The sequence below is a fragment of the Meles meles genome, chromosome 7, assembly GCF_922984935.1.
Source record: "Meles meles chromosome 7, mMelMel3.1 paternal haplotype, whole genome shotgun sequence".
In the NCBI taxonomy this organism is placed as follows: domain Eukaryota; kingdom Metazoa; phylum Chordata; class Mammalia; order Carnivora; family Mustelidae; genus Meles; species Meles meles.
The window spans coordinates 109891831-109902732 of NC_060072.1; the positions used below are offsets into that span (position 1 = coordinate 109891831).

A 10902-nucleotide genomic window follows, 5' to 3' on the forward strand; every position below is an offset into this window, starting at 1 on the left:
AGAGAGAATCTTAAGCAGCTCCACACCCAACACAGAGCCCAAGGTGGGGTTCCGTCTCACAACCCCAAGATCATGACTTGAGCTGAAATCCAGAGTTGGATGTTGAACTGACAGAGCCGTTCAGTTGCCCCTCTTTGTTTGTTTGTTTGCTTTTTGAGAAAATAAGTAAATATTTCTTCTTTCTTATACAAAAAGTAGCATATCATAGACTCTTTTGCACTTAACAACATACCTACAAATCACTCTGTATCAGTCTGTAGAAATCTCCAGTCTTTTTCACAATTCCATTTCTTTATTATATGTATGAAGCATAGTTTGTCAAACTGTATTTGCAATATTTTACTACTACAAAAATGCCTGAATGAATTACCTTATATATATATATATTGTTTAATGTTTGTGATGTTTGTGGTGGTACCTTTTTAGGGTAAATATCTTGAAAATGCATAGATGAGTCAAAGGGTACATGTATATGTATTTTTGTTAGAGAATGCCTAATAATCCTTTTGCACTATTATATATTCTCTCACAATGTATGAGAGTGACTTTTTCCTCACCACCTCACTAACAGCGTGTTGTCAAACTTTTGAATTTTTGGCAATCTGATAATGAGAGATGATATTTCATTGTACTTTTAATTTACATTTTTTAATTTTTTAAAAAGATTTTATTTATTTATTTGACAGACAGAGAGGCAGAGAGACAGGAAGAGAGAGAGGAAGGGAAGCAGGTTCCCTGCTGAGGAGATAGCCTGACACTGAACTCGATCCCAGGACTCTGGGATCATGACCTGAGCTGAAAGCAGATGCCTTAACCCACTGAGCCACCCAGGAGCCCTAATTTACATTTTTTAAATCATAAATGAAGTTGAACATTTTGTCATATTTTTATGGGTCATTTGTATATCTTTTTCTCTGGTTATCTTTTTAAAACTACATTTTTAGAAGATTTTTATTTACAAATTTTTACTTAAAGATTTTATTTGACAGGGACACCTGGGTGGTTCGGTTGGTTGGGTGAATGCCTTCGGCTGGGGTCCTGATCCCGGTGTCCTGGAATCGAGTCCTGCATCGGGCTCCTTGGTCGGCGGGGAGCCTGCTTCTCCCTCTGCCTCTGTCTGCCAGTGCTCACTGTCTCTCTCTCTCTCTGACAAATGAATAAATAAAATCTTTTTAAAAAAAAAGATTTTATTTGACAGAGAGAGAGATGGTGAGAGAGGTAACACAAGCCGGGGTGGGGGGGGGGGCGGCGGAAGAGGGAAACCAGACTTCCCGCTGAGCAGGGAGCCCAAGGCAGGGCTTGATCCCAGGACCTTGGGATGATGACCTGAGCCTAAGGCAGACGCTTAATGACTGAGCCACCCAGGCACCCCTTAAAATTACATTTCCTTAAAAAAAGGAAAAAAAATTACATTTCCTAATCAGGGTATAGCATATGCTTGATTTTTGTGTATCTATTTTGTGTCTAGATACACTACTAAGTCATTTTATTAAGTCAAGTGGTTAGTCTAACAGTTCTTTTTTTTTTTAAGATTTTATTTATTTATTTGATAGAGATCAGTAGGCAGAGAGGCAGGTAGAGAGAGATGGAGAAGCAGGCTCCTTGCTTGCGGAGCAGAGAGCCCGATGCGGGGCTCGATCCCAGGATCTTGAGATCATGACCTGAGGCAAAGGCAGAGGCTTAACCCACTGAGCCACCCAGGCGCCCCTAGTCTAACAGTTCTTTTATATAAGAAACTCTAAAGGTGACCATTATATTGTTTGTGGATAATAATATTTTTGTCTCTTCCTCTTTGATCCTTATAAATGTCTGTTCTTGTGTTAATATGCTAGTTAGGACAATATGATGTTGGATGGGAGAGACAATAGTGGATCTGCCTTATTCCTGATTTTAAAGAGAATGATTTTAATGTTTTTCATGAAAGGTAAGCCTTGCTATAAGCATTTTTATTAATTTTTGTATTATTATTATTCTTTACTATAATCATTTTTAAGACCAGTTGGCTTTTTTTCTAAGTGGAGCCCAACATGGGTTGAACTCACGACCCTGAGATTACAATCTGACCCCCAAATAGCTCTCTAGTAGATTAAATTTCTCCTCCATAATTGCTTTGCTAAAAGGTTTTTTTGCTTTTGTTTTTGTTTTTGACTGGCCATGGTTTGATATTGTCCAGTGAAATGACTCTTGGCCTCAGAAACCTGCCACTTCCTGCAGTTCCAGCCCTCAGCTGTGGTCCCCTCTGAGCAGGTGAATTCCTCTGCTGAAACTTGCATACTATAAGGAGACAGTGTCACCAACAGCTAGGGAAGTCAAAGGTCCTAATCTATCCAGGGACAAGGTGGACAAGCAGGCTCCAGTATATTGGTTCCAAAATGTGACTTTGCAATCATGTCATGTAATAAAGTAGCAATTATAGGCATCGAGGCCAGTGCTCTTGGTAGAAAGATACAGGATGTAAGAGTCTGGAAATGCCCTTATATTCTCATTTTCTGTTCCATGTCTGCCTTACATTCCACAATGTGGCTTCACAGCCTTCCCCTCCAAAGCTGTTGCTGCAGGAGACATATTTGTGTCTGTCCTCACTGACCTTGCAGAAGTCTGAATATTGCTGCTTTGCAGGAAATGCATGAGGCACCTGCAGCCCCCGACTGTCCCATAATCTGATGGTTTTATCTTCAGAAGTCTAAGTGTGTGTTGTTCTTGGGGGACCTAGCGCAGCTAAGTGACTGGGTTCCTAGAGATGGAGGCTCTCTGTACGTGAGTCCCAACATCCCACAGAAGCAGGGTGCTGTCCTAAGAGCCAGGACGCAACTGTGACATGTCTGGACTCATAGCCAATGCAGTGACCACCAGGGTGTGGCCAGGGAACTGTGGCCTTGGTTGTGAAAGACCATGCACGTCCCATTCTTTCACGACAGGTGCTGAAGAACCAGCTTGATTTGCAAATACAAGCTACCTTAGTGATTTCTCGTTCCTGTCCTCTGAACCTTTCACCACATTTCCAGTGTTCAAGTTAGAGGCCACGACTGGCTTATCTTTTCCTCTGGAGACACACAGGTCTGAGTTCAGAGCAACAACAGAGACAGTGTCCATGGGGGCTGGGCTCTACTGCTGACAAGCTTTAGTTCGAGTTCTCTCTTCTGTAATTCTGCTGGCTTCTATTTTTTTTAACTGAGAAGTTCTGTGTTTGAGTTTGCTTTGCAGTTTCCTCATCAGTGCACAGAATCTACATAAAACCTTCTGAGAAAGAGTTCATTTCAGAGGGCACCTGAACAGCAGCACCCTTGTGGCTGCTGGAAGTTGTGCCCCCGCCCCCGGAGACCAATAGGATTTTCTTGGGGTGTCTGCGTGGCTTATTTGGTAGAGCATGTGACTTTTGATCTCAGCATTCTGAGTTTGGGTGTAGAGATTACTTAAAAATAACAAAAAAAAATTTTTTTAAAAGATTTCACCTATTTATTTGACAGAGAGAGAAATAGCGAGAGAAGGAATACAAGCAGGGGGAGTGGGAGAGGGAGAAACAGGCTTCCCGCTGAGCAGATAGCCTGATGTGGGTCTCAATCCCAGGACCCTGGGATCATGACCTGAGCTGAAGGTAGGCACCCAACAACTGAGCCACCCAGGTGCCCCCAAATAACAAAACCTTTTTGAAAAAGGGATTTTTTTTTCGGGGCGCCTGGGTGGCTCAGTGGGTTAAAGCCTCTGCCTTTCGCTCAGGTCATGATCCCAGGGTCCTGGGATCGAGCCCCGCATCGGGCTCTCTGCTTGGCAGGGAGCCTGCTTCCTCCTCTCTCTCTCTCTCTCTGCCTGCCTCTCTCCCTACTTGTGATCTCTGTCTGTCAAATAAATAAATAAAATATTAAAATATATATATATATATAAAAGAAAAAAAGAAAAAGGGATTTTTTTTGAAAGAATGGGATTTCCTTGGTGAGCTGCAATATTCAATAACTTTTACTGTTTATCCTTTGGAAAATAGTTTGGGCAGCCACTTGCTAATCTCTGTGATTCCAGCGGTCTGGCAGGTCGCAGAGCTGAGGCTGGTGGGGCACAGAGTGGAGGGCGTCCACAGCTCCCACACTCCACAGCCTCTTGTGCCTCTGCCCTTAGCGGTGACATGCATCGCTAGGACAGGAGGTGTTTTGCTAGAATTTGTATCAAAAATGAATATTGGATTATCAATTTTTTTGGTGTATCTATTATAAATGTTTTTTCTTTAATACCTTAATGTGGTAAAGTACAATGATTTTCTAGTATTAAACTACATTTGTACACCTCGTGTAAACCCAACCTAATTATAACACACTATCTTTTAAATATATTATTGTGTTTGGTTTGCTACTTACTATTTTTTGTACCTTTCTTCATGAGAATTGTTCTATAACTTAATGTTCTTATACTGTCCTTTTCTGGTTTTAGTATTCATATTTTATTAACTTCAGTAAATGAGTTGGACTTGGGCATTTTCTAACTCTATTTTTTATGAATTATCTGGAAGAGTTGGAAATAAGTTTAAAATTATCTGTTCCTTGCATATTTTGTAGAACTGATTTGTAAAAACTTCTGAACTCTTTTTTTAAAAAATTTTATTCATTTGTTTGACAGAGAGAGAGGTCACAAGTAGGCAGAGAGGCAGGCAGAGAGAGAGGGAGAAACAGGCTCCCCACTGAGCAGAGAGCCCGATGAGGGGCTCGATCCCAGGACCCTGAGACCATGACCTGAGCTGAAGGCAGAGGCCTAAACCACTGAGCTACCCAGGCGCCCCCTGAACTTTTTTTTTTTTTAAGATTTTATTTATTTATTTAACAGAGAGAGAGAGATCACAAGTAGGCAGAGCAGCAGGCAGAGAGAGAGGAGAAGCAGGCTCCCTGCTGAGCAGAGAGCCAGATGTGGGGCTCCATCCCAGGACCCTGAGATCATGACCTGAGCCAAAGGCAGAGGCTTAACCCACTGAGCCACCCAGGCGCCTCTGAACTCTTTTTTTTTTTAAATGAGAGAGTTTTTACTACCAAATCTCTTTTTTTATAGAAATATTCAGGCTTACTATTTCTTCTTCAATCAGTTTTGTAAAGTTATAAACTTTGTGTATTTATTTACTTTTTAAAAAGATTTTATTTATTTATTTGGAGTGCCTGGGTGGCTCAGTGGGTTAAGCCTCTGCTTTGGCTCAGGTCATGATCCCAGGGTCCTGGGATCGAGCCCCGCATCGGGCTCTCTGCTCATCAGGGAGCTTGCTTCCCCCTCTATCTCTGCCTGCCTCTCTGCCTACTTGTGATCTCTCCCTTTCTCTCTGTCAATTAAATAAAATCTTTAAAAAAAAGATTTTATTCATTTATTTGACAGAGAGAGACACAGTGAGAGAGGGAACACAAGCAGGGGGAGTGGGAGAGGGAGAAACAGGCTTCCCACTGAGCAGGGAGCCTGATGTGGGGCTTGATCCCAGCACCCTGGGATCATGACCTGAGCTGAAGGCAGATGCTTAGCCCACTGAGCTACCCAGGTGCCCCCAACTATGTGTATTTAGATATCTCCCCTTGTTCATTAATTTCTTTGATCACCATATTCCTGTCTTTCAGAACTTTTTCTAGGATTTTTTTTTCTGAAGTGTCACTTATATTTTCCTTTGGTGAAGATCAATTGGTAATAAACCTTGTGCTTTTGTTTATGTGAAACGTCTTTATTTTGTCCTTGGTCTTATAAAATATAATTAGGTTGGGTTTACGCTAGGTGTGCAAAATAGCGTTACTGGGTACATAATTCCAAGATGACTATTATTTTCTCTAAGTACTTGAGGATATTATTCTGTCTTTTGCCTTCCCTTTTGTGTTAACAAGTCTGCTGTCAATCTAATTATGGTGCCTTTGTAAATAAGCTGAGTTTTTGTTTTTTTGTTTTTTTATTTAACCTGATGTTATGGGTTGAATTGTATCACTCAAAAAGATACATTAAAGCCCTAAGCCCCAGTACCTAAGAATGTGACCTTAGCTAGAAACAGGGCAACTGCAGATACAATTAGTTAAGATAAGGTCATATGGAGGCACCTGGGTGGCTCAGTGGGTTAAAGCCTCTGCCTTCGGCTCAGGTCATGATCTCAGGGTCCTGGGATCGAGTCCTGCATCTGGCTCTCTGCTCAGCAGGGAGCCTGCTTATGTCTCTCTCTGCCTGCCTCTCTGCCTACTTGTGATCTCCGTCTGACGAATGGATAAATAAAATCTTAAAAAAAAAAAAAGATAAGGTCATATTGGAGAAGGGTGGTCCATTAATCCAATATGACTGGTGTCTTTTAGGAGACGAAAAGAGACACAGAGACACAGTTATATGAAGATATAACAGATGATAATGGAGTCAGAGATTGAAGTTTTGCAGTTGTGAGCCAAGGAATGACAAGGATTGCTAGCAAATCATCAGAAACAAGGAAGAGACAAGGAAGGATTTCCCCTACCAGTTCAGGGGAAGCATGACCTTGATGACACCTGGCTTTTGGACTTCTAGACTCCAGAACTATAAATAGACTCCAGACAATAAATTTCTGTTATATTAAGCCACCCAGTTTGTGGCACCATTATAGCAGCCCTTAGGAAAATAATGCAACTGATTTTAAGGTATGTTATTCAAAAAAAAAAAAAAAAAGAAAGAAAGAAAAAAAGGTATTATCTTTCATGTTGTCAGTTTCACTGGAATTTTCTAGGTTGGATTTCTTTTTACTTAGTCTTCTGAATGACTTCTGATGTGTAGATTTATGTCTTTTTATCAATATGAAAAAATATCACTCATTATGATCTCTTCATTCTCTCCATTCTCCTTCTGGGACTCTTAAGTTCATTTAAATCAAGAAACTGACTTTTCTGTCCTCATGTCCCTAATCTGTCATATTTTCATCTCCTTGTGCCTCTGTGCTGCTTTCTAGGTAGAGATGTGTGGCATCTCATTGTCGACTGCTAGCCATTTTCTCTTTGTTTTAGTAATAGAATTTAATTTCAATGGGTCCATGACCATCCATAATAAAAGCTGTATTTCTAGTTTGCCCTTGAGCAAGGAATGACCATGTAGTGAGCTTTTGCCATGGGATATAAGCAGAGGTAGTGTGCACAATTTTTAGGAGATTTTCTTTTTGGCTACTTGTATATCTTTGGAGAAATATCTATTCACATTTTGTACCCATTTCTTTAATCGGGTTATCTTTGTATTGTTGAATTTTAAGAGTTATTTATATATTCTAGATATAATACTAGATACATGGTTTGCAAAATTTTTTCCCATTCTATACATTGTCTTTTCACTTTCCTGACAGTGTCTGAGTTAGTCTCCTAGGGCTGCCATAACAAAATATCACGGACTGGATATGACCTCATTTAACCTTTATTGCCTTTTATTTTATTTTAAAGAGTTTATTTATTTATTTGACAGAGAGAGAGATACAGCAAGAGAGGGAACACAAGCAGGGAAAGAGGGAGAGGGAGAGGGAGAAGCAGGCTTCCTGCTGAGCAGGGAGCCTGAAGTGGGGCTTGATCCCAGGACTCTGGAATCATGACCTGAGTTGAAGGCAGATGCCTAGTGACTGAGCCACACAGGACCCCAACATTCTCATTTTAAAAGAGAGAAAGAAGAGAGAGGGTGTGGATCCAAAGGAAATCCAAAACTTAGCAAAGCAAATTCCATTAGATTTGAAGGCTCTAGTATAATCTTTTCTGGCTCAATACTTTGTCCTCTGGGGCATGGAGGTGGCAGCATCATCTTCTTGGTGCCTGGGCAGTAGCTTTGTTCCTGAAGGACTGGTTGGTAGCAGCCTGACCCGCTAAAACTGAGGATTCAGCTTTGTCCCCCACACCAGACCTATATCCTCTGGGCTCATGGTAGGAGTGACAGCTCTGCTGATCTCTGAAAAGCTTTTGGTGCTATTCCTCCCTTTTCTTGAAGGATAATGGGGACTGGCAGGCAGAGAGCTCTATTTTTTTCATCCTGTAGAATCCCAGAAGTCCAACAGGATTCCTTTATTTTGTTGACTCTGTCCCCATTACTGCAAGTTGGCAGTGTTTCTGTTGGTATAATCCCCTCTCTATTCCTGGATACTTCTGAGATGGCTGACTGAATCCATGAGTCACACTGTTGGGAGGAAGAATTTTCTGTACCATCAAGGTCCTTCTTGCTGGACTAAGAATCAAATTGATACAAGAGAGATTAACAAGAGAAAATCAAATTTAATAGCATATATGCAGGGAATCCACACAGATATGGAAATTCTGAAGACAATCAGGCAACACAATGCTTATATGAGTTAAAGAGGACACAAAAGGAGAAAGATCATTAGCAGAAAGGTGAAAGATGTTTAGAAAACCAAGGTTGCCTTATTATGTAGGCAAGTTTCTTAGGTAAAGAGGAATCTCTGTTAATAGCTCTCTTCCTGATACAAAGAGAGAGTTGAGGGGGAGGTAAAAAGTTTTTTTCTGAATCTGCTGGGTTTTAACTGTTTTTAGTTCAAAATAACATTCACATCAAAGTGACCCATCTTGGGGCAGCCTGCCCTTGGACCCTATAGCATCCCTGATCTCTTTATCAAATGATTTTCCAGCCACACCTTTGATGTGCTTTGTAGACCTTTTCTTTTTTTGTAATATGGCTCTTCATTGAGTACTGCCCTCAATCCCAACATGTGGAAGGGGGGTGGGTTTCCCCACATTTCCAAGGAGTTCTCTAGACACCAGCTGTGTATCTTATAATCCAACTCACTTCTGACAGTATCTATGCAGAGATGGTATCAGATCCCACCGGTTAAGGGCTCGGTCCCATAGGAGTGCTGTCACGCCACACTTTCCTGCTCCTTCATATGCCAGAAGCAAGTCTGTGTTATTCCCTGTGTCCCTGGCCAACGGGACACAATCGGAGGTTCCAATGTTCCCCTCCAACTCGGGATGCCATATACAAGTTCAGATTATTTCCTGTACTTCTGACCGGTTGGTGATAAATCAGAGATTCCCATGACCCCCTCCTTAGGATTGTTGAACTTCCTAGAGTGGTTCACAGAACTCAGAGACACATCCTTCTCAGTGGTTCTTTCTTTCTTACTGGTTTATTATAAAAGGATGGAACTCAGGAACAGCCAGATGGGAGTGAGGCATTGGGCAAGGTATGGTGAAAGGATGCAGAGCTCCCACCAGGCCCTTGCATCACTTAACCCACACCTCTGTGTGTTCACTACCCCAGAAGCTCTCCAAATCCCATCCTTTTGGATTTTTGATGGAGGCTTGATTACATAGGCAAGATTGATTAAATCACTGGCCATTGGTAATTTTTTTTTAAAATTAATTTATTTTTATTTGCTTATTTACAGCATAACAGTGTTCATTGTTTTGGCATCACACCCAGTGCTCCATGCAGTACGTGCCCTCCCTATTACCCACCACCTGGTTCCTCAACCTCTCACCCCACCCCACCCCCTCCCGCCGCCCCTTCATAACCCTCTGGTTGTTTTTCAGAGTCCATAGTCTCTCATGGTTCATCTCCCCTTCCAGTTTCCCTCAACTCCCTCTCCTCTCCATCTCCCCATGTCCTCTATGTTATTTGTTATGCTCCACAAATAAGTGAGACCATATGATACTTGACTCTCTCTGCTTGACTTATTTTGCTCAGCATAATTTCTTCCAGTCCTGTCCATGTTGCTACAAAAGTTGGGTATTCGTCCTTTCTGATGGAGGCATAATACTCCATTGTGTATATGGACCACATCTTCCTTATCTATTCATCCGTTGAAGGGCATCTTGGTTCTTTCCACAGTTTGGCGACCGTAGCCATTGCTGCAATAAACATTGGGGTACAGATGGCCCTTCTTTTCACTACATCTGTATCTTTGGGGTAAATACCCAGCAGTGCAATTGCAGGGTCATAGGGAAGCTCTATTTTTAATTTCTTCAGGAATCTCCACACTGTTCTCCAAAGTGGCTGCACTAACGTGCATTCCCACCAACAGTGTAAGAGGGTTCCCCTTTCTTGGCCATTGGTAATTGATTCAAACCCCAGCCCCTCTCCCTTCCCAAGAGTTGGGGGTGGGGACAGGACTGAAAGTTCCAACCTCTATTCCTGTTTGGTTCCCCTGGCAACCAGTCCCCATCCTTAAGTGCTTTCCAAAAGTCACTTTACTAACATAAGCCCAGTTGTGGAAAGGGGCTTGTTACAAGACGTCTGTTTCACTTATGTCACCAAATATCGTGACGAAAGATGTTCCCATTGCTTTTATTGCTCTGGAAATTCCAAGGGTTTTGGGAGCTGTGAGCCAGGAATAGTAGACAAAGACTAAATATATTTGAGAAATATATTTGGTTATCTGAGTGACCAAATATAAATCATAATATCACAGATAGGCTAAGAATTTTCCAAATCTTTAAGTCTGGTTCCTTTTTGCTTAATTCCTTTAATTTATCTCTCTTCTCCTGCATTTTACTATAAGCAGTAAGAAGAAATCAGGCTGTACTTCAGCACTTTGCTTATAAATATTCAACTTTATTACTTTTAAATTCTACTTTCCAGGGGTGCCTGGGTGGCTCAGTCAACTAAACATCTGCCTTTGGCTCAGGACACGAGCCCAGGGTCCTGGGATTGAGTCCCCATCACGCTTCTTGCTCAGCAGGGAGCCTGCGTCTCCCTTTCCCTCTGCACCCCGGTTGTGCTCTCTCTCTCTCTCTCTCAAATAAATAAAATCTTAAAAAAAATTCTACTTTCCACAAAATATGAGAACATAATTTGGCCAATTTCTTTGCCATTTGATAAGGGTCACCTTATCAAAACTGAAACTGGTGGAAACCAGTTTTCAGCAACATGTTCATTTCTGTTCGAGAGCTCACCAGAATCACCTTTGATATCCATTTTTGTACTGATAGTCTCTCTTCAAGGCATGCTAGGCTTCTTCTA

The 10902-nt window shown here is 41.6% G+C and overlaps 1 pseudogene; it reads right to left on the reverse strand.

The window, feature by feature from the left end:
* Window positions 1–2190: 2190 nt before the first annotated feature.
* LOC123945819 lies at window positions 2191–3237 on the reverse strand (annotated as a pseudogene).
* Window positions 3238–10902: the final 7665 nt, after the last annotated feature.